The sequence below is a fragment of the Neocloeon triangulifer genome, unplaced genomic scaffold (genome assembly GCF_031216515.1).
Source record: "Neocloeon triangulifer isolate White Clay Creek 2 clone unplaced genomic scaffold, ASM3121651v1 ptg000012l, whole genome shotgun sequence".
Lineage (NCBI taxonomy): Eukaryota > Metazoa > Arthropoda > Insecta > Ephemeroptera > Baetidae > Neocloeon > Neocloeon triangulifer.
The window spans coordinates 9,580,701-9,601,722 of record NW_026775554.1 but is presented as its reverse complement, the minus strand read 5'-3'; the positions used below and the strand labels follow the sequence as shown (position 1 = coordinate 9,601,722).

General features: G+C 38.9%; 1 protein-coding gene across 3 annotated transcripts in view; it reads left to right on the top strand.

Annotated features, from left to right (window-relative positions):
- Nucleotides 1–21,022, top strand: part of LOC132197435 (uncharacterized) — a 149,127-nt gene that overhangs the window by 19,570 nt on the left and 108,535 nt on the right. Inside the window, exon 2 of one of the 3 annotated variants that reach the window (XM_059620727.1) lies at nt 15,004–15,166. The exons of the other annotated variants lie outside the window; for them this stretch is intronic. The gene's annotated coding sequence lies outside the window, so the exon portion shown is untranslated. The remainder of the gene's footprint in view (nt 1–15,003; nt 15,167–21,022) is intronic. 3 annotated transcript variants of the gene reach the window in all.

Below are 21,022 nucleotides of genomic sequence, written 5' to 3'. Positions count from 1 at the left end.
TGTTCAAGAGAATTGACCTTCAATATAAAAATATGAAATTGCTTTAACCTAAATAAAAAATTAAGCTGACAGATTTTCAACAGGAAAGTCTTCTTTGTTTGTCCCCTCATTAAAATAACAAACAATGGAAATTTCCGTTTTGAATTTTGTCATCGCATGGAAATAAACTCTAATTCAGAATGCGATACGTTTCAAATTAGCTCTCCAGAGCCGCATTTTAAATTTACTCAGAATTGCAGCACAAAAGAAATCACATTATCAAGCCTTGCAATCCAATTTCGAACAACTCCCCTGGTCCTCCCCCACAGCACATCAAAGCTCTGCTCGAAAGGAACAGACAGCATCCGAATGTTGAAATAATCTCTTCTTGTCGCGTTTGAATAGCAATGAGCGCCGAAATGCAGTGCAGCACCCTCGCAGGATGCATCGCGGGGCAGATAACTCTGTCGTCGCGCGGCGAGGAAACGGCGAAATTCAATCAGGGAAATCGAACGGCACGCATGCTGCAGTGAATAGGCTAGGAGAGGGTGTGGTGTGAAAATAATTCTACTTTATTACCAGCTCAGCCCCTTCGCAGATCTGCATTTCCACGCAAGAAAAACGGCCGAATACATATCGTTGGGCCATACTATGATTTAATCAAATAGAGTGTGGGAGAGCGGATATTAAAAAGTGAGCCGCGCGCTTCACACAGGCGAGATTAAAATGAATAAAAGGTGTCATATTGAAACAAAGGCGCGGCTGCATCATTTCCAATGCAATATATGTCTGGGTGCAAATAATAAATGGCACTTTTTGCCGTCGTTTCGCAGCTTTATCGCTTATAATATGTAACCGGCGATCAATCTTGCACAATGCGCTTCAGCCGAGCAAAGCAAAAAACTTCACCTTTTATCGACAGATCGACGAGTGCTCTGACATTTATTGTGGTGAAAGAAAAAGAAAACTTCTAACCTGCTTCCACTTGGCATTGTTTCGTTTGAGATTCTTTTGTGATTGGTTAAGTCGGATAAAAAAATCTTTCTTGCATTTAACTGACACGTTTATGTAAAATGATGAAAATGTGGATAGAGCATACAGATTTGTAGATATAAGTGCTGAACAAGGTCATTTTTAAAATTTAGTAAATTATCAAGAAAAAATTGAACCTTAAACTGATTGATTATTTAAAATTTTACTACTGAAGAAGCTAAAAAGATTTTAAAAACACTATTCTTAGAAATAAAATTTTGAAAAAAAGACTTTCTTATTATTTTTTTTTCTGATTTTTGTGACGTAAACAAACAAAAAAGAACTGATGTTGAGATAATCGCTTTAAGATGATATAAAAGAAAATTTTAATAACTTTATATTGTCCTCTTCAAAGCTTAAATTTAACAAAGTTAAAAGTTTAATGAAAAAAGATTTCACGAAGAAAATTTTAGTTTTTTTCGTTGACCCATCATTTTTCTTGTTCTAAAACTTTTGGCTGCGCAATCAAACTCCAGAGTAATTTGATTAGAGAAAGTAATTTTGCCCAAACTTGATATTTTTTCGTTAAGCTCTCAGGTGCAATTCGCCAGCAAGCTCGTGCTTTTTTGCACTTAACATTTTTCCGCCGTCGGAATTTTTTTTTTCCAGCGGAGCACTTGCGCGCGCTCGGCAATAAAAGAGGCTGGCGCTAAATAATTCACGCCGCGAGTCCATTTGTGTACGCGCCGGGCGGGCAGATTTACAATGCAAGAGCGGCAAGGAGCACATGCATGCATAGTACAATAAAGCATAAAAGGAGCACGGCTGCATCATTTGTCATGTCGGCTGCGACGAAATATTATATGGGCTGGCGGTCGCTCTCCTTACATTCTGTTCTTTTGCGTCCGAAGACAAATTCGCCTTAGTTTGCCTATCATCTGTGTTGCGAATATTAATAGCCGGGCAGATATTTCGCTTGTGCGAGCGGAATTTCTGAGTTATTTCCTCAATGTGCAGAATCGATCGGTTTGTTTTTGCGGTTGCTTTGATCTCGACACGTCGGATATTTGATCTCCTGTTTATTTTCTCGCCAATGGAGATTTGTAATGAAAAAGAGACTAACAAAATGTTTCAAAGCGGGAAATTTGATTTTTGCGAATTTATGAATACAAGCATTGAATTTTATTAGCTCTAAAAGTTTTAATTTTTTATTTATTTTATATTTTGATAAAATATCATTAATTTTAAGTGATTGCAAGGAATTATTAAACTATAATTTTAACCTCTAATTCACATATTTGTTTGGTTTTTTTTTAAACTTTTTTTATGATAATCAAAATAAAATTGATCTTTGAAATGTTTTTTTGTTTGTTATTAATATTATGATTGTTGTTTAATTGTCTTCATTGTTACAAATACATTGTTTACTTTCAATTATTGAGAAAACAAGTTATTTGAAAAAAGGAATTTTTGGAAAATCGGCTCCACCACTAGCAAGATTTTTTCAAAAAATTACCGAGATCAAAAAGTTTCCATACGCCACAGTGAGCCCCGGTTGATTAAGTTTTTGTTCTTATTACTTATCACAAACTGAAACTTTTCAAATTTATTTCATGCTCATATCAATTTTTCTACGGAAATGACCATTAAAAAACACCTTCTGAAAATGTTCGCTTGTATATTTAACATTCCGAAACTTGGCTCGCGTCGGATTGTTGCCAAAAACGTCTCTCAGCTCTAACAAAGTCATTTTCAACGTCAATTTTCTTGCTAAAGCCCTTTTCACGCACGCCCGCCCTCGTCAGTCAGCAAATCCGATCGGTCTTTCTCTCTCGTCGTCTCTCTCTGTTGTGCTCTCTAATAGTCTGCAGCATAGGCCAAAATTACCCTGTGCTAGGTGCGCACAGCAGCGTCTGCCGGTGGCTGCAGGCCAAATGTGTGCGTCGCTCGGCCGGCGTTATTTGCTTGCTTGCGGTTAGTGTTTGCTGAAAGTGAGCGAGCGAGAGAGGAGCCAGATTAAAGCGTTGAATATTAATTGAGCGGATCTGCCGTCATCTGAGTGAGTGGCTGCTGCGATGCTTCGGCTATACGTGGGCAACACACATTGTTCTCGGTGGGCATGTGTGCATAGGTAGGCAATTTAAGGAAGGCCTCTGGTTTAGCGCAGCCCCCCGATACAGAGAACCACTTTGGTCTCGATGACGAGGCTCACTTTCATTAGAGCCGGTCTATTAGCATGCCGGTCGCGAAAAAGCGGACGCGCAATCAATCACGTCGATTGGCCACGCGCACCTGAGATTGAAGCCCGGCTCGCTAACGTACAAATCATATATGCCTATGTAAATTCACACGCTTCATGCGTATTTGCGCTGCCAAACTACCGGCCAGGGGAATAAATCATCGCCCAGCTGTCTATGTGTCCGCGCGACCTTTCATTTCAACCACTACTTTTATTTATTTGCTCGCACTCTGCAACCGCAAGGGTGTTGATGTTCAGTTAAATAATATTTACATTTTGGCTGTTAAATATTGTTTCAACAGAACTTTTCTATTTATTCATTGTAAAATACACAATAAGTAAAATTAATTTTGATTTAAATATGACGTTTACTTATTGTATTGGTTTTGGTAAAATTTTGGTGCTTCAGTTAAAATTTAATTTTTGATATTAATAATGCCGTGTTTGTAGCTTTAAAATGATTGATATTTACCAGAAATAATACTTTTTTGAATAATTTATTTAACATTGAACACATTGAAATTGGAAAGCTCCACATTAAAGACCACATTCAAGTAAATTTTGCTATTCCTGAACGTGAAAGTCTAAAAATTTTACGGAGAACATAGAGGTCATATTTGTAAAATTTCACCCAAAAGTTAAAGTTTTAGCCAAATTAAGACATTTTTATTTAACCTATAAAAAAAATCCAACTTCCCTAAAATTTAAAATTGATTTGGTGGCAAATTAGCACCTCCTATGAACCAATCGTTTGACGTTTACATATTTATTTAATGGAATTTAAACCTCGTATATGAACTTTCCGGATATTTGATCAAAATTAAAAAGAAAAGGCCGTGCTTTTAATATGTTTCCAAGAGTAACTATTGTTTACAGAGGATTTTGAATTCTCTTATTCCATATGAACTACAAATTATATTAATATCAAAGATGAATGCTAGATTTTAGGCGCACAATTGAGACCAAATTTAAAACCTGATAGATCATAGGTCACTTTAATTAGTGGAGGTGTTTGGAAATGTAAATAAATAGAGCCAACTATTTACATTTAATTAAAACGTCAATTATAATCCGTGACAGCAGGACGTTTATTTCAGTTTATTTGCTATTCGAGTTGACTCAGCCATATGCAAATGTCTGCCTGTCCAGCCAGAGCGGCCGAACTGAAATTTCGAGCTGACTGATTTCGAGAAAACCACAAATCACCCGGCCCAACGCTCGAGCAAACACAAACGAATTCGCGCAGCAGCCGCAAAATCATGTGCCGGCCGCAAGTCTCCTCGTTTTGTGCACGCGTGAAATTTCGCTCGGCACACTCGACCAGCTCTTGATAATTGAACTACATTAGGCGGCGAGGGGCCACTCCCTTGGAGAGTGGGAAAGAAAGAAGATCGGTCGGAAGAGAGCGAGCGAGCGAGGGACGGAAGGGATATTGGGTTTCCATTGAGTGCGCGCCCTTTCAGCATGCCTCGTTATCCGATTATTAACCTCGCATCCACCTTTAATTACGTGCGCGCCGTTAAGACGAGAACCCTCGCCGCCCTCATTACTGACAGACTCTTTCTGCGGACCTTCCCAGCCCGAGTGCAGTCATGTGGGAAAACAATGGCGTGCGGTTTATGATTGGTTGATTGCTCGATGGGCTTTAAATCTCTCGCCATATCGCAGCGGATAATGATGGAGATTTTTTCTCACTCCGGGACTCTAATCAGTCGGAGCTCCTGCTGATTCAAGCCAGCAGGCGTGTTTGCGCCGGGGGACTCCTTTTTGTATGTAGAGCAAATAATAAATATATCGCCGTGGCCAATCCATCACTCAGCGCTCCCGTGAGCTTTGGCGTGTTGGACCCCTGCTGCATTTCAGCACTTTTTCGACGTTCAAGATTAATTGGTTGGACGAGACCAAAAAGGGCTTCTTTATAACTAGGGCAAAAATTATTATTAAATTTTTATGATTTTCTCTTTTACTAACATTCTCTGTAAGAGAGGTGGAAAATATGAAAAATTTAACACAGTTAAATCAATTTTTTAGTAAAAATTCAGGTTAAGTGATTTGAAAAAAAAAATATTAAAACCCATGATTTCTCTTTTGCCAATATTAATTATTAATATTTTGGTATCAAATAATAACAGCAGTAATGGTCTTAAACTTTAATCAAATAATATTTTTATGAATAACTATAGTAGTTTTTCAACAATTTAATGTAAACAATGTATTTTTTGTAACAATTTGGACTTATAAAAAAAAACAATAGTAAATTACATTTTAAAACTATGGTATTTTAGCACATGAATAATCAAATATTTGAAAATATTTATAAAAATTACAATTTTATACAGTTACATCATTTTGTATTTACAGTTCACAGTCAAAATGATGTGTTGAGTGATGTTTCACTATAACATAAATTAATGTCGTCAACATTTTTACCTCATTATGGTACAATTTTTAAATTAAAAATAAAAAATTCATGTCGCTTTTTGGGTCATTTGTACTTTTTTAACGAGGTTAAGCCGTTTTTCAAGCTTCCAATTAAGTAAAAATTGAAATGAAACTCTTAATTTCTTCCATGATAATGAAAATAAAGAGTATCTATAATTATATTCTGTTGAAAAAAGTTCAATTATTTGCTTTTCTCGAAAGAAAAGAACTTCTGCCACAAAGCATTTTCAGCTTCATGTATTGCGAGATTCGCAGGAGGAAGAAATTAAGTTTGCATTTTTTTCCCTTCTCTTTTTCTCTTTCGTTTGCAATCTTTAAAAACTCGTTGTTTTGAAACGAAAATGAGGCCCGGCAGGAAGGAAATAAGCAGGGCCGAATGCCCGAAGCAGTATTTTTTTCACAAGCCCTCCTCTCTTTTTGCCAGTTTCCTTTCTCTTGGGTGCGTATTTACGTGGCGGCGAATTAACCAGCTCAGTTGTTCTTTCTCTCTTCCTCGCACAGAGAGGTAGCCGACGAATTTTATCTCCCACCATCATCTAATTACGTATTCATAACTATGCGGTCTTTAAAAGCTCCTGCTACTTTTGTAATGTCATAACCACACATAAAAGTTTCCCTTTCTCCCACACTCGCGTGCCTAGCCCTCTCCCTTTGTGCGTTACCTGCTCTTTGTGCAAAAATTTTTTAATGGAATTTGCCAGCTCACCCGAAATTTGTGAAAAGTCCACAGGGCTTGTTGACGAAGCCTGAGAGTTTTGTTTTTTCGTGCTGGAAATTATGCAAATTAGTGCAAATATCCGGCGCGCGTTTGTCACAATAAAAGTGACTTTAACGACTAGACTTGGCACTGCCGGGAGGTATTTATGCAGTTGCAGTGCTGCGAAAAATAATGCAAAAAACCGCAATCTGCGCACACACAAATGCGGTTGCAAATGGTATTAAATTTAAAATTTACTGCTCTGCGCAATTGCCAAAGTGCAACTTGTATGAATTGTGCCGAGGACATAGTTTACATAAACAGACTAATATTTACATGCGAATTGCGAAAGTTGCACGCCTGCGAGGTGAACAATGCACGTGGGCTAAATTGCTGTCGCAACTTATTGCATGAATTTGAATTTCGCCTCCGGCCTGGAATAAATTTAGTGGAGAAAAGTGCCTCTGCATTCACGTGAACTCACTCTAATGAATTGCGGAATTTCATTTTCAACCTGGTTATATGACAACAATATGAATTCCTCGGTTCAATTTGTGAGCGGAACAACACTTATTTCTTCTTCCACTTTGTAAGGTTTGGTGAGCATGAAATTTTTGAGAATTAAATTGAAAATTGCTGTTTAGAATTGATAAAAGTAACCCATTTTTTAAATTATTTTTGCATTAATTTTAAAGTTCTTTTTTACTGGAGCATCAAAGGAATAATTTTAATAATTGATTTTTTTTAAATTTTTTTTATTGTTTATTCTACTTTTCAAAGAAAATTAATCCTTATTTTTTTAATATAATTTTGGCAACCACTAGATTTATCTTCAAATTTCCAAATAATACTTTTTTCCACGAAAACAAATTAACTGCTTCCCTACACACTGAAAAATGGAAAAAAAATCATTACAAAAAATGTAATTTTTTTAATCTTTAGTCGTTGTCTCTTTTCTGCTTTGTTACGTTTTGTTAAGCCAAAAAATAGAACAATTGCGGATGCTCTATGGAGTTTAACGTCAAAAGTTGTGGTGCACAAAAGGAGTGCGGGTGCCAAGAAAAATCTGCATTTACATCATGGCATCTCATTTATATTTTTGCCTTGATTATCGTCTCTACGGAGCGTAAAAAAAGTTCCAACCAGACACAGTTTCCATCAGCAGTAATTTGAATACCAGATTCGCGCTCCCATTCCGCCCGCGCGCATATTCGGCGCAGCTGAAAATCAAAGAAATTCAAAACAGAGAGCGATTTAAATTCATGTGTGCCGCGCTGCACTTTAATACACACACTCTTTTTGCAGCTCATTCAAATGCATGCAGACGGAATTTGCCAAAGGAAGTCGCCAGACTGTGAAATTTAGTCGGCGAGGGTCGCTTGTAGAACCAACCCGGGCGGCCGTTGATTGCGAAACAGAGAAAAATCACATATCCTAGATGGAGATATGCACCCGGCATGCAAATTGAACTGCCCCACTGTGCCCCCCTTTCTCTTTCTCTTCCCTCGCGCGGCGAAAAAGGACGGTGCGTATTTTTTTTATCCTTGCGGTTTACGTACGTGGCAAATGACTCTACGAGAGGCTGCGTGTGTGTCCCTGCTTTGTGTGTATATTGGAGACGTATCAGGGCATCACGGGTATTTAAATTCGTGGCACGTTAGCATCTCTCTCCTTCCAAAACGAAAGAAAGAGCAAGACGTACAAAATATCCTCACGGAAGACTGCTCGTTTTATTTAAAGCCATAAATAATTCATACGGCATGCCTGGCACAAAGTAAACCATTGGTCTTTTCATAAAACTCGCCCGCGTTTTCCGTCTCTGTGGCCTCTGCTTTCGAAGCTCTCTTTCTCTCTGCAAGGTCCCAGCAAGATGAAGCAAGATGTGTGTGTAGCGTTTTCAGAGTATACACTTTCTTGTGTTAATAGAGCCACTTTGAATATCTCGAAATGACGCGCGGCATGGAACATCTCTTTCACACTTTCGGCTGTGAATTATTTCCTCTCCCTCTCTCTGTAGCACTTGAAGTGAGATTTGAAAAACTTATTTATCGCCCCGATGACTGCGTCCCACTCGACTGGGCTAAGCCTAATGAGGGCCGTAAATTATTTTCGGGGATAAAAATATGGAGAGCCGCTCGAAATGAGAGCGCTGAAGTATTTAAAATCGTTAGTGAGTGTTTTGTGCCAAATTTACGACGCTCTAACTCGTTCCTCTCGCCAATTAACCAGGAATTTCTAGCAAAACTATCAAACAGAATTTAAAATTCAACTTCATCTATTTTAAACTCTCTCATGGCATTGTAAATTTCTTCTATATTTCGCCCCGTTATATGTCTTTTAAAATATATCATATATTATAAGAAAATTTCTTAAAGTATAAATGTTTAAATTACAATGAAAATTTAAGTTGAATTGCTTTTTAAATAAGTTTTTTTTATATTCATTTAATTATATTTGTTTCATTGTATTTTTCCATGTCTTATATCATATTATATTAAATATAGTGTGATTTTACAAAAATAAAAAAAAATTGTTAGCAAATTTTTAATTTAAATTGAGTTCTTACTTGTGGTATTTGGTAGCAAACTCGCAATTTAAAGCTCATGTTTCATGGAGACATTTATTATTTAAAAAAATATAATATTCAAAGGTCCCTGCGATCTACGTTAATTTTGAATTTGGAAGTTTTAGCCAAATTCTTGCTGGTGGTGGTGCCGTTCTCTCCAAAAATTGATGAAATTTATAAAAATCCGTTCTTTGCTCTAGCGATTTTTTATTTTTAAAAAATTCCTGCAACCGCATTAAAAATGTTTTTATTGACAAAATTTATCCACCAAAAAGTAAAATCGTAATTATCTTCTAAAATCATCTTTTATAACTCAAAACAACTTCAGTCTGACTCAAATGTAAGTTTCTTTGTAACTCACCAGATGTAATCGACTTCTCCCTCCCGTGCAAACTGTGAAACTTTGCCTCTAGCATTTTCAATCTGAAACATTTTCAAATGAAAAACAGGGTGCACGGATGAACAAAACCGGCTTTGGCTCGCCTTGGAAGATGAATAAAACACGTGTTTGTTGTGAATGAGAACTAGCAGAGAGTTGTTGCTCTCTCGTAGTCGCAGCCAGAGAGTGTTGATACAAGGAAATGAGTTATTACTGGGCACCTCTATTCTTCTCTCGGATCGCAGCAGGGGGTGCGCTTAATAATATCACTCTCTCGCCGCTTCTGGGTGGGGCCGCAAACAGTTTCAACCCTTTCAATAAAACCGGCGCGCAGACACGAATCGCCCGAAGGCGTTTGATACGCCGTGATTTATTCATCTCGCCGCGCCGCCGAGCACCCCGCCTGCTTTATTTGTATTGCGCGCAGAGTTGAAAAAAAAAATACGCAGCGCGGAACTAGGGCTCTTTACAAAAGCCGCGGGTGTCTCTCCGGTGTGTGATTATTTATAAATAAGGGCTGAGAGCTCCCTAAATGGATCAAACACAAAAGTTCGTCCGAATCTGGCCGACCGCGCGCGCGCTCGTGAGAGTTTTTTACCAGCTGCGGACAAAGTTAAAAAGTGAGAGCAGCGCACTCTGAATCAAAAGCAGCGCTCAAGGATAATACTGTATAAATCCAGGAGCTTTCATTCCATTGTGCGTTCAACGGACTGCGCCAGTGCAAAGGACAAGCATGTGTTGGAATAAATTTACAACAATGATCAAGTTAAAAAAACCTAAAAATTAAGACAACAATTAAAAAAGGAAAATTATAGTAAACTTTTAAATTTTCTTTTAGTTTGCTACGCCCTTCTTTTTTGTATTTTGAAATATCCAATTTGGAAATTATTTATTAAATATTTTTACTGCCACTAATTTTTGTTCATTATTTTCATTTAAATTAGCTTCTTGAACTTGGCCACTTGAATTTATTTGTGGAAATATTTTGTTGAAACTTGATGATGATTACCCCTCCAAAAAATTGAATGTTATCTCTCTGTGTGGCATAAAGGCATCCTTTTTTTGTCAATTTCAGAGCGGAAATAGGTTCGGATCGAATGAGTCAAGGGTCTCTGACCTATCTCTCTGACATCACTTGATAAACCAACACTGCCTTTTTTCATGCTCTCCCATGATAATGTAATATAAAATGCAGCGCACGATACGGCACCCTTTTTATTATGTATGGACCCGAGATTTTGCATAAATATAACGTGCATTATATGCCATGGTGGTTATCAGAACGAGAGAGCAGTACACTTTTTTGTGCCTAGTTTGGCAATTTTAATAAAAATGCTGCTCGTCCCATTTATCTAATCTACACCAACGCAGCGGCCGAATATTGCAGCTCTCTCTTGCAGGGTATTAAAAAGGCAAAACAAAGCGTTGGGGCGTTCTTTTTATTGCCAACATCATAAAATATTTTACGCGCGAAAAGTGGAGGCTGCTGGCTCGCATTTATCCCCAACATTTGGCCCATCCACGCCTCTTTTCCCTCTTTGCCTCTTTTTACGAGAAAGTGAATGATCGGCCCGGGTGTTTTGCATCCGCGTCGCTCCACGGCAGCAGATATTGAGGAGAGAAAAGCAATAAAATTGGCCCATTTTTCGGATTCCAGCCGTGTGTGAGTTTGAGCAGATCTTTCTTTCTTTCTCCTTCAGGGAGCAATGTTGACGGGCTGTTTCTTTGAGCGTTTTTACACCTGTTTATCTCCTTTCTGGGAGGATTTGCCTGCCTCGCTTGTCGAGATCCAAACCTCAAATACGGATAGACAGAGAGCCTTCTGCGAATTTTCCCTCTTGCTCTCACAAACACACAAACATGCATTCCATTCTGCTTGGAAAGTTTTGATGTGTCGCACAATATTGTCGGCGTGCAAGACGCGCGATGAGAGAAGCAACTTTTGCACAAAGAGAAAGAGGAAGGGTTGTCTCTTTTCCAAGTGGTTTGTTGCTCCACGGGATTTGCCCCGGACTAATCCTATTTGCTGCGGTTTCGAGCAAGTCAAGTTTTGCGACTTTGATGGGATTTTGTGTTCTTATAATTAATTTTAGTAATTTCTTTCCACTTTAATTTTCATTATTATTATTCTATCACTTAAAACAATTCTTAATAAAGAATTTAAAGAAAATGATTATATAATTCTGGATATAATCAACCCTTAATTATTCTTTATATATTATTATAAAATTAAAAGTTACTTAAATTTATGGCATTTCTGAAATGTTAATATATACAAATTTTTGGAAAATAAATCCAGACAAATTTTGAAGAAGCCGAGTCATGAATTATGAATCTACTGCTCCATTTCCATATTACGTACATAGTAGCGCAGAAAAATAAGACCCGCGGCGGTGCTCGTCTAGTTGCGCTCACTCGCGTTTCGTGCTTTTTGCATCATGCAGATTTGATGGCGCAAAGTTTCCTCGCAAAATTTGCGGCACAGAGACAACAGAGGAAGGCAGAACACGCTCTTGCCTCGCAGTCTCAACATGCATAATTGAATCATTATGTGCGCGCAGCTCGGAGGCAAGAACAAAGCAACTCGAAGAAAGGGTTCGTGTGCGGAGGAAATATCATACAAGCAGAACAGAGAATTACATTCGCTCTCTCGCTTTGATTTGTAGCCTACGGGGTGCGATATGGAGTGCGCGCCTGCCTAGCTATGCAACCTGCACGGCTTATTTCCTCGTTTCGCCTAGTTTGCATGCAGCGCGCGGATAAATTTTTCACCGCTCGGCAAACGGCCGCATCAAACATAAAACAAAGTGACTTCTGATAAAGTGCCCTCTGGGCCTGGTGCAGCAGCATAACACACTGGCCAGATTTACAACTCAATTTCCACCAGCGCGTCTCTGCATCATTCATCCATCTGTGCTGCTTTTGGCGAATGTATGTTTTGCTCGCAGCACTCTTGGATACTTTCCAGCCTAACTGGGTGCAAATGAAACGAGAGACCGTTTTCCGCGCTGCCGAGTAAAAAAGAGCGCGGTTTTTATATTTTTTGAGTAATTGCAGATTCCCGCTTGGAGGAATGGGTTGCGTATAATTATCATGAAACGAGTTTCGCCCGCGCCCGAATTTGTAATCAAAACTTGGGCGAATCGTCAAGAGAGCAAGCCGAATAAATACTTGTGGCGTGATACTCTTGGGTGATGAGATTTCCAACCCCGGGGTGCTGAAATAAAACAAGACCCGCCGTCGACGCTGCTGTCAGCGGAAACACATTTCTTGTATTTGTTTTCACTCTCTTGGCTCCAATTCGGAGAGATTACGTTGTGGGTGCTCTTTGAGATCGCATTTCCATTTCGCCACGCAAATTGAAATTTTATCTCATTTTGCGTGGCAAGCAAAGTTAAACAACAAAATTTCAGGGGCCACTGCTTGACAGGGTTCACTGGCTTGCGGACCAGTTGCACGCCTCTCCTGGGACTTGTCTTCTCGCTTGTAAATATGCTACCCATGCATGAAGCAAAACACACATCCTTGGAAACGTACAGCTCCAGGAAATGCAGGACGACACGTGGCAGACGTTTATTCTAGTTTATTCGATGGGATGGGCTTCTGTAAAAGTTAAGGAAGGTTAAGCAAATATTCGTAAAGACAGAAACATGATGCGTAAAGGGAACTATTTGTAGCAAAATTGAATTTGTCTAAAAATAGAACAATTTCCAAAAATTTTATATTGTGATGTATTACCGAATAGGAAAAATTGACGGATCATTGAGACGATAAATTTCAAATAGTCTTTTTTAATATAAGTTTTAGTGATTTAAAAATAAACACTAAGTTATACAATGTTCTTTTACGAAACTCTCCTTAAGTTTTAAAATGAAGCTCTTGAAAGTGGTTATTTATATTTCATTTTCGTGATTTGAGAAGGAAGCTGTGTATATCTGTGTATTTTTTCCTTACCAAGGGCAATTAACAAACTTATAATTAGAAGAATTTGCTTCCAAGGCAATCGGTTTACATCCCCACAAATTATTTCCTCACAAGGCCAAACTTTTAACAAAATAATAACAGGGCGGAGAGTAAAGATAAGCGAGAGAGAGAGTGTGCGGTTTTGACGAAGCGAGTTGGCATAGAAGAGCGCCAAATTTCGCAGAATGCGACCAAGTTTTGCACGAAAGTAATAACCCTGCTATAGAGTTAATTACGCACTGCCTGGCGTTTCTTTGCCTCCTCCGTCCTTTTGGTGAAAAGAGAAGGAGAATATATAACCCGAAAGTTTTTGCGCTCGCGAATGAAAAAGCAGCGCCGTCTCGTGATGCGACCGTCGGTCTTTCTCTCTCATTGTCAGTGTCTGATGAAACAAGAGGGCTGTATGTATTTCAGCGCAGGAACAATGAAACTTTGTACGTTCGGGCTGCTCTGCAGAGAACACATTCACGGCGACAAACTCTATAGCCGAGCACAGCTAGGGCCTCTTTTATCTTTCATCTGGGCGTTTAAGATTTCATCGCGGCGGCCAGAGTAGGTTTCGGTTGCCTCACCGTCGGCGGTGGCAAGTTGATTTTTAACCCCCTCCTGGCCCGCCCGCTCGCGCCGAGCTTTTGGTTTTAATTACTCTCGGCTGTTCAGTCAGTCGTTGTTTTTTGACAGTGAGAGGTGCGCGCGTCCCGGCTTAATTCGGCCTGATAAAGGCGAGGATTTAATTACCGGGGTTTCTTTCCGGCCCTTTTATCTCATTGAACGCTAATTTGGACTGAAATGTTTTCACTCTCGGGCATAATTACGCGACGCTCCGAAAGCTTTTGTCCTCTGCTGCCATGAATTAAGTAAATTTGGAACCTTTTTGTTTTAGACGTGTGCAATCCCAAACGGAAGAATATGCTTGTAATGTAAAATTTTACACTTTGATGAGGTCATAAAAACATTCTTGCTGAAGTTGAAATGTTAAGAATATCACGTTACTTGAAAATGTCACCGATTAATATAGATATAATTACATGATATTATCTTTTCCAGCTGCTCTATTTATTTATTTATTATTATTTTTTTTTTTATTAAATCTGAACTATTTGAAGACATGACTATTTTAAATAAATTAATAAGGACAAACCATATTCACTGATCATTTTAGATTTATTATTTTTTTTTTACCTAATTTCAAATATTGCAGAATTGAAAGACATCAAAAAGTTTCTTTTAAATCAAACCCAATAAACATCCCTTTTGCAATTTTATAACAGTTCAAATTGTTCGGACGTTGATGAATACAAAATTTTAATCGCTGTTTGCCATTCTATTCTGCAGTCTATTTAAAAAGTAAATTGTCGCTCTTCCTCAAAGCCTGTTTTATTAAATAATCTCGGAAATTTTTTTAAAGGTGGAAAAATTGGCCCTTGTACCGTTTAACGCAATTTTCATTAACCTTTGTGCTTTAAACCATATTCCACGAATTTCCGCTGCCCGGGAGCGCAAAACCCCTGCTAATGAGCTTTTCCAGATTAGACTCTCGCAAATCCTTTCATCGTCGGAGGTAAACAAGAGCAAGCACGGCGCCGTAAACAAAATGTGACCGGCAAAAAAGCTCATTAGCTGCACGTCGGCGTACTGCTGTAATTCCTAAGTGATCGCAGATAAACAAAGTTGTTACCGGGCGACCCCAATTAGCCAAGAGGGAGCTGGTCTTTCTCTCTCTACCTATGCCTATCTCTCTAACAAGTCGTTTTTGCGTGTTGCAGGTACGTGTGTCTTGGACGGGCCTGTTTTCCCCGCCGACCGACTGCAGAGCAGCGAGAAGAGACACGCACATTACGCCCTGATGCCTGTGGTGCCTGATGCGGTGGAAATTCTCTTAGCATCAGCAATAATGTTCTTTGGTGTGTGTGCCTTGATTAAATTAAGGTAAGGCACCTCGCGTGGCCGCCCGTGTGTTCAAAGTGTGCGTCGCCTTAAGTGCTCCTCCGCGGGCCCCTCTCTCTGCTCGTCTACCCTCGGCCGCTCAAGTGGAAGATCAATACGCGGAAGACTTAATTCGAGGTGTCGTGACCTCGAGTCGAAACCGGAGAGGCCGTCTGGGAATAATTTCGGATTGTTTAGACTCGAGACTCGCGAATTTGCATCTCGAGGGCCGTGCCAGTTACAAGGGAAGCGGCTTAAGACAAATTCCTACACCTTAATCCTCCGGGAGGCGAAAGAAAAATGCTCGGCTTGACGGAAAGTTTCGTCGGCTTAGTTAAAATTTAGCACCTTCGTTTACACTGGCTGTAAATTTATTTTTTAACTTGAAAAGAGGTTCAATTGAAAAAAGTTTAAAAGACATTTTTAATTTGGCAAACCTCGAGGGAAAAGCTCTTTTTTTATACTTTCAAAGAGTAGACAAATAAACGGCATGCAAATTATTTCTCTTGTTCTTTGAGACTGCTTGTCACGAAAACCGTTTTGCTTTTTCTCCTTCTGCTGTGTGAACTTCAAAGCTCTGTACTTTCTCCGGCGCATTCAAAGAGATATCTGGAGCAAGAGAAAAATCGAAACAATCGTCAAACGAAGCCGCAGCCTAAACGGCCACATTATGTTTATGGCCGCGTATCGAAGCATGGGATTCATTGTCTCCAACCGTCCTTTTTGTGGCAATCTTTATTAGGAGCCATCTCGCGTCGGCATAAAAATACATACGGATAAGGCTCGTAAATTATTTTTTCCCACTTGTGACCCTTTGATAAGTTCCAAGCGCGAGTCCAATAAGGTTTTATGCGCGTCATTGTGTCGCGTTTTACGACGCAGTCTAGTGCATACCAGCCGCGCGTATATGCATTTCGAACCGAGTAATTCCAGCCTCAAATGTGCATGCTAGGGAATAATGCGTTATTGGAACGAATTGGGTTTATTGCGCGCTCGCTAGCTGCACTAATGTTTCGGAACAAGTTGTACAGACGCGCATCTGTTCGTCGTCGCCGAGGAGGAATTCGAATAAGTTGGAATGGTGATAAATGAATGGTGGTACAAAACGGGAAGGGATTCTTTCCTACACTTACCGCTCTTTGACACCACGCTTCGGGGAATGCCGCACATCTGTCTGTTGATAAATCAAACGCTGCTGGCTCTTCAGGGAAGAGGAGGACTATTTTTTATTTCAAAATCCGCGTGCAATAAAATTTTACAACTTCCAGTTAGCTGTGCCAAAGTGCATCAGTTGGGACAAGTTCAACGGAAATAGAATGCGTTTATCTTTTTGTGTAACTTTTTTAAATTTATACTTTTGTAAAAAAAATTTATCTCAAAATATATTATTTTTATTTTTGGAATTAACTATTATTATAAGTATTTAGTTTGTATCAATTTTATTGATATATTTTATTTTGCAATTTATTCCTGTAAAAATAGATATTAAAACTAATTTTTTGTTTCATAATTTTTTTACTAATGGTAGTAAAATTTTATTTTTCAAATCCTATTTATACTAGAGAATTGGTCAACATACTTCATTAGACTTTAGTACATTCTATCTGTACCAAGTATTTGAAAACTAATAATTCTATAAAATACCATTTTTTTCTGATTTAAGTGAGCTAAATTTATTTTCTTACGTCCATCTGAAAAATATATGAATTATAAAAGAATTTAACATACAAAAATCATAATCTCTTTAAAATAGATCTATTTGTACCGACTTAATCAATGAAATGTCCGCTTATTTCTCATCATTTTGAAGCAATTGCTAATGAGAATGACGTATGGGAGTGTTTCATGCCGCAATATTTGGAGCGGGGTGAATTTACATCTGCAATTGTAGAGCGCAGTGCTCTCAGAGGAACCACTAGATTTAGCTCTGCGTGCTTCGCTGTGTTTTTCCCGCCGTGAATTTATAGATTAAAAAGGAAAATGCGATTTCTCACAGCAACTCCCCAAACACCAGGCGAGCGCTTACGCCGGCATGTTTACTCTGCTCCGGCAAAACGCAAAACGGCACGCTCTTTTTTTGCAAACAGAGAGAGAGAGAGAGAGAGAGAGAGAGAGAGAGGAAAAGCCTGAATGTGCCGGTGGAGAGAACGCGTGCGGCGGGTACATTATTAATTGCAGCGCTAATTCCGATAAGCTCTGGAGACGTTTGCTCAGGCAGCGGATGAGAGCCAGGTGTATTACACGCCCGACTGGTGTAATTCCATTGTTAAACAACCCGCCAGAGCTGCATTCTGCGACGACCGGAGAGGAATGATTGCGATGGGAATCTCTATCGGAAAAGCTCGAGTCGTTGCGTGCATCCACTTAAGCATCGCATCATGTGTGTGAGTGTGTCTGCAGCTCGGGCCTTACCTGCGTTCAATACGGATCGTCGTCCGCTGGGAAATATGCACGAGCAAGCGTTTCGCAATTTTCCGTTCCATTATTTACTGTTTGCCGGCAGTTCTCCGATAATCGCACTGGGCATTTATGAATAAAAAAGGAAGCTTTGCAACGGCACGAAGGGGGCGGATTGAGGACGAGATGATTGCGACACATTTCATATTGAAATCGTTTTAAGCCACGATTTCCTTAGCGATGCACCCCAATTACCACTAGAGATGATATAGGCGCAGAAACTAAAAAAATAAAATTAGATGAGTTCATTAGTTAAGATAGGTATGAATTTCTCCATTTTTTATTATATTGAAATTTTTTATTATTTTAATTATTATTTTTATTTGTTTGTCTACGTTGTTGCAATACATTGTTTACAAAGGAATGAAAAAGCGGCACCACCACTAGCAAGAATTTTGCTAAAACTTCCGAGCATCATCCACAGCATTAATGTATAATATTAATTAATTTTAATAATTTGAATGAGAATCGATTATTAAAAAATTCAATTCATCGTTTTTTTTTTGCGTCAAACAAAAACAACTTGGCGTGAAATTTTTAATTTAAAAATTTGATTAAAGACACTTCTGCTTTCTCTCAAAGGCTTAAATCATTGTTGATTAAATGCTTTCAAGCGTTATAATTAAGTAAGAACTTTCCAAATTTTGAAGTTCTTCTTTCAAGAGCCAGAATCCAATTTTATACGAGAATAAAATAATTAATTAATTATTTTTAACTTATTCCAGTCAAAGTAGCTTTTCCTCGAGCGGATCAGGCGAAGCGCACGGATTCCGCCTGTTAACCTGCTTATCTCGACACAGGAAAAAATCTGAAACAAGGACCCTGTTGACCTTTGTAAAGAGCCTTTCGCTGCTGTGCTGTTTTTCGCAACTCCAGCTGCCGGCACACAGAAAGAGAGGCGAGCGACTCTTTCAGCCCGAGTGCATGCAGATGTGGCCCTCACTCTTTTGATGTGAAAGGCCCCATTGTAATCACGCTAGCTCGCTCGCCCGTCTCTCGTTTTAAAAAGGCTACTGCCGATTTGATAAGAGGCGCAGGCAGGTCACTCACATGCAGAGACTCATTACGAGAAACTCTCGCATTTCACGCGCCAATGCAGAATTCCATTAGGGAGAACAATGCCGAATTAAATTTTTATTTGGAGAGAGAGAAAGTGCGGGAAACTCGACGCAGCATTTCCTTCCGACCGACGCGGCGGAAAGTTGTTATTGAATTAAATTCGCCCGTACGCCAATTTATGTAAAATTTACTTTGCAAAACCAACACAGCCGGAGAATGAGCAAGTTTTGCCGGCGCCGCCTGGAATTATACACACACTTTCTCCGGCGGAACGAACGAACGAACGCAGCCGAGGGTTGGAAAACTTTAGCTCTGCGGCGGCCACCGTGGAATATAAAACTTAATCAAGATTTCATGCAGCGTAGTGAGCATTCTAATTTGCTAAATATTCAATTCCATTTATACCCCTTATGCAGTTGGAACAGACATGTAGCAATTATCAGCTGTGAGGTCACAAATTATAAATAAATTCACATTCCGTCTTCCAACTCCAAAAATAATTTTATTTGACTAGCATGATTCTGAGAATATAATAAATATTGATCAAAATTAGATTGAGAAAAAAATTGGACCCTGCATTTTTACAAGGCAGTCTCAAAAAGTTTAATAGAAAAAATTAAACAAAATCTTTTAAAGAACATTTTTCACAAATTTTTGCAGAATTTATTGTTCAAAATGTGTATTAAATATCTATATTTATTATTTTTTTTAATTATTTAAACCTCTGCTCATAGTGCAATAACCATTTTATGAAAAGACTAAAGAATGAATAGCTAATAATTGCAAAAATGTCAACTAGACCCTACACCCCTTTTCTTTTGAAACCAAAGCGCGTATCCTTAACTCTCCTTTCACGCACAAAATGCAGCGTTCTCGCGCCCTTGTGAAGGAAAGGCTTTTTCAAAGCTATTTTTCCAACATAGTCGGCAAAGGGCGTTGTGTTTGTTGCGCATCACCGCGTCATTTGCAGGGGTATTTTCGCCAGAAGTGAGTGGCTTAATGAATATGCGCCTCGCCTTTTTCCGCGCGTCATATACTCAAAGTGCTCTTTCTGTCTATCCCTCGCAGGGCACAGCGCAGAGATTACCTTTTGCTCGCAATAATGAGCGGCGTGCACTCGGCAGCAGCTTGCAAGCAGGCAGCACGCTTCACAAGATCCTCATTACTCTCGGTGCACAAGAGCAAAAATATTAATTCAAATTACTATATATCCTGCTGCCTGCCACTCTCGAGAGCGGCGGCTAGAATTTTATTTTAATTAAGCCGCCGGCAGTCACGTTTTCTAATTAAGACGACTGCAGCATAAAATCTCTCGCCGAATGCGTTGCTATTTTTCGTTTCCGCACGCTCGGGCTGCTTGAATGGCCCAACTTGAGTTGGATTGTGACGCGTGCTTTCAAGCTCAACTGGATTCGCATACAGCTCATTCGCAATGCAGCCACAAAAAAAAATGTTGGATTTTACGCTAACAATAAATTAAAAATAAATCCCATATAAAATTATTTACTTTTGAACTTTTTTACTGAATATAATTTAATTTTCTTATTTAACAATGAATATTTGGGGATTTGCTACAATTTTCAACATTTTTTTATCCCTGTTGTTAATTAGTCAACATTGTTACAAATATACATTTTTTAAATTCAATTGCTGAAAATGATTAATTAAAAAAAGTGATTATTGGATAAAACGGCAACAACACTAGCAAGAATTTTGCTATATCTTCCAAGATATCAAAAATATTCCATGCGCTGCAGTGAGACTTGGATGACTAAGTTTTTTGTTCGTAACACTTATCACAAGTTCTGCCACTGGTAGGCCTTGCAGACGGTGGGAAACTGTTCCTCTCGGCAGGTTTTCAGAGCGTCCGAAAGGTAATTCCAGGGCACAACGTTCCTGAAGGAAAAGGAAATCTTGGCAAAATCGCTCCGAACTGTGGCAGGCTGCAGTTTTTTGTGTGCCCTGAAGGGGCCGGCGCTCGGTGATGCTCTCAATGGCGTCAAAGTCGGTGGAGCCGCTGGTGTACCTTTTCTATTCGTAACCAAATTTTTAACTTTTATTTTTTTATGATGATAAAAAAATTTTAGTTGCAGTTTATTTTTTATAAGATTTTTTCTTTTTAAATTTGTAGGAGACATTGGAAAAGACATCTTTTGGAATTTTATGTGCGTAGGTTGTTGCGTTGAGATGCTGCATTTCAATAAACCATAAAAGAGTCCTTCTTATTAGGTCTTAAAAAAGGCGCACACATAGCGTTGTCTTCTGAGAAGCCAGCGCCATAAAATGTTTACAGTCTTTTGTTTTTCATACGCACGCGGCTAATTTTAAATTTTATGTACACGC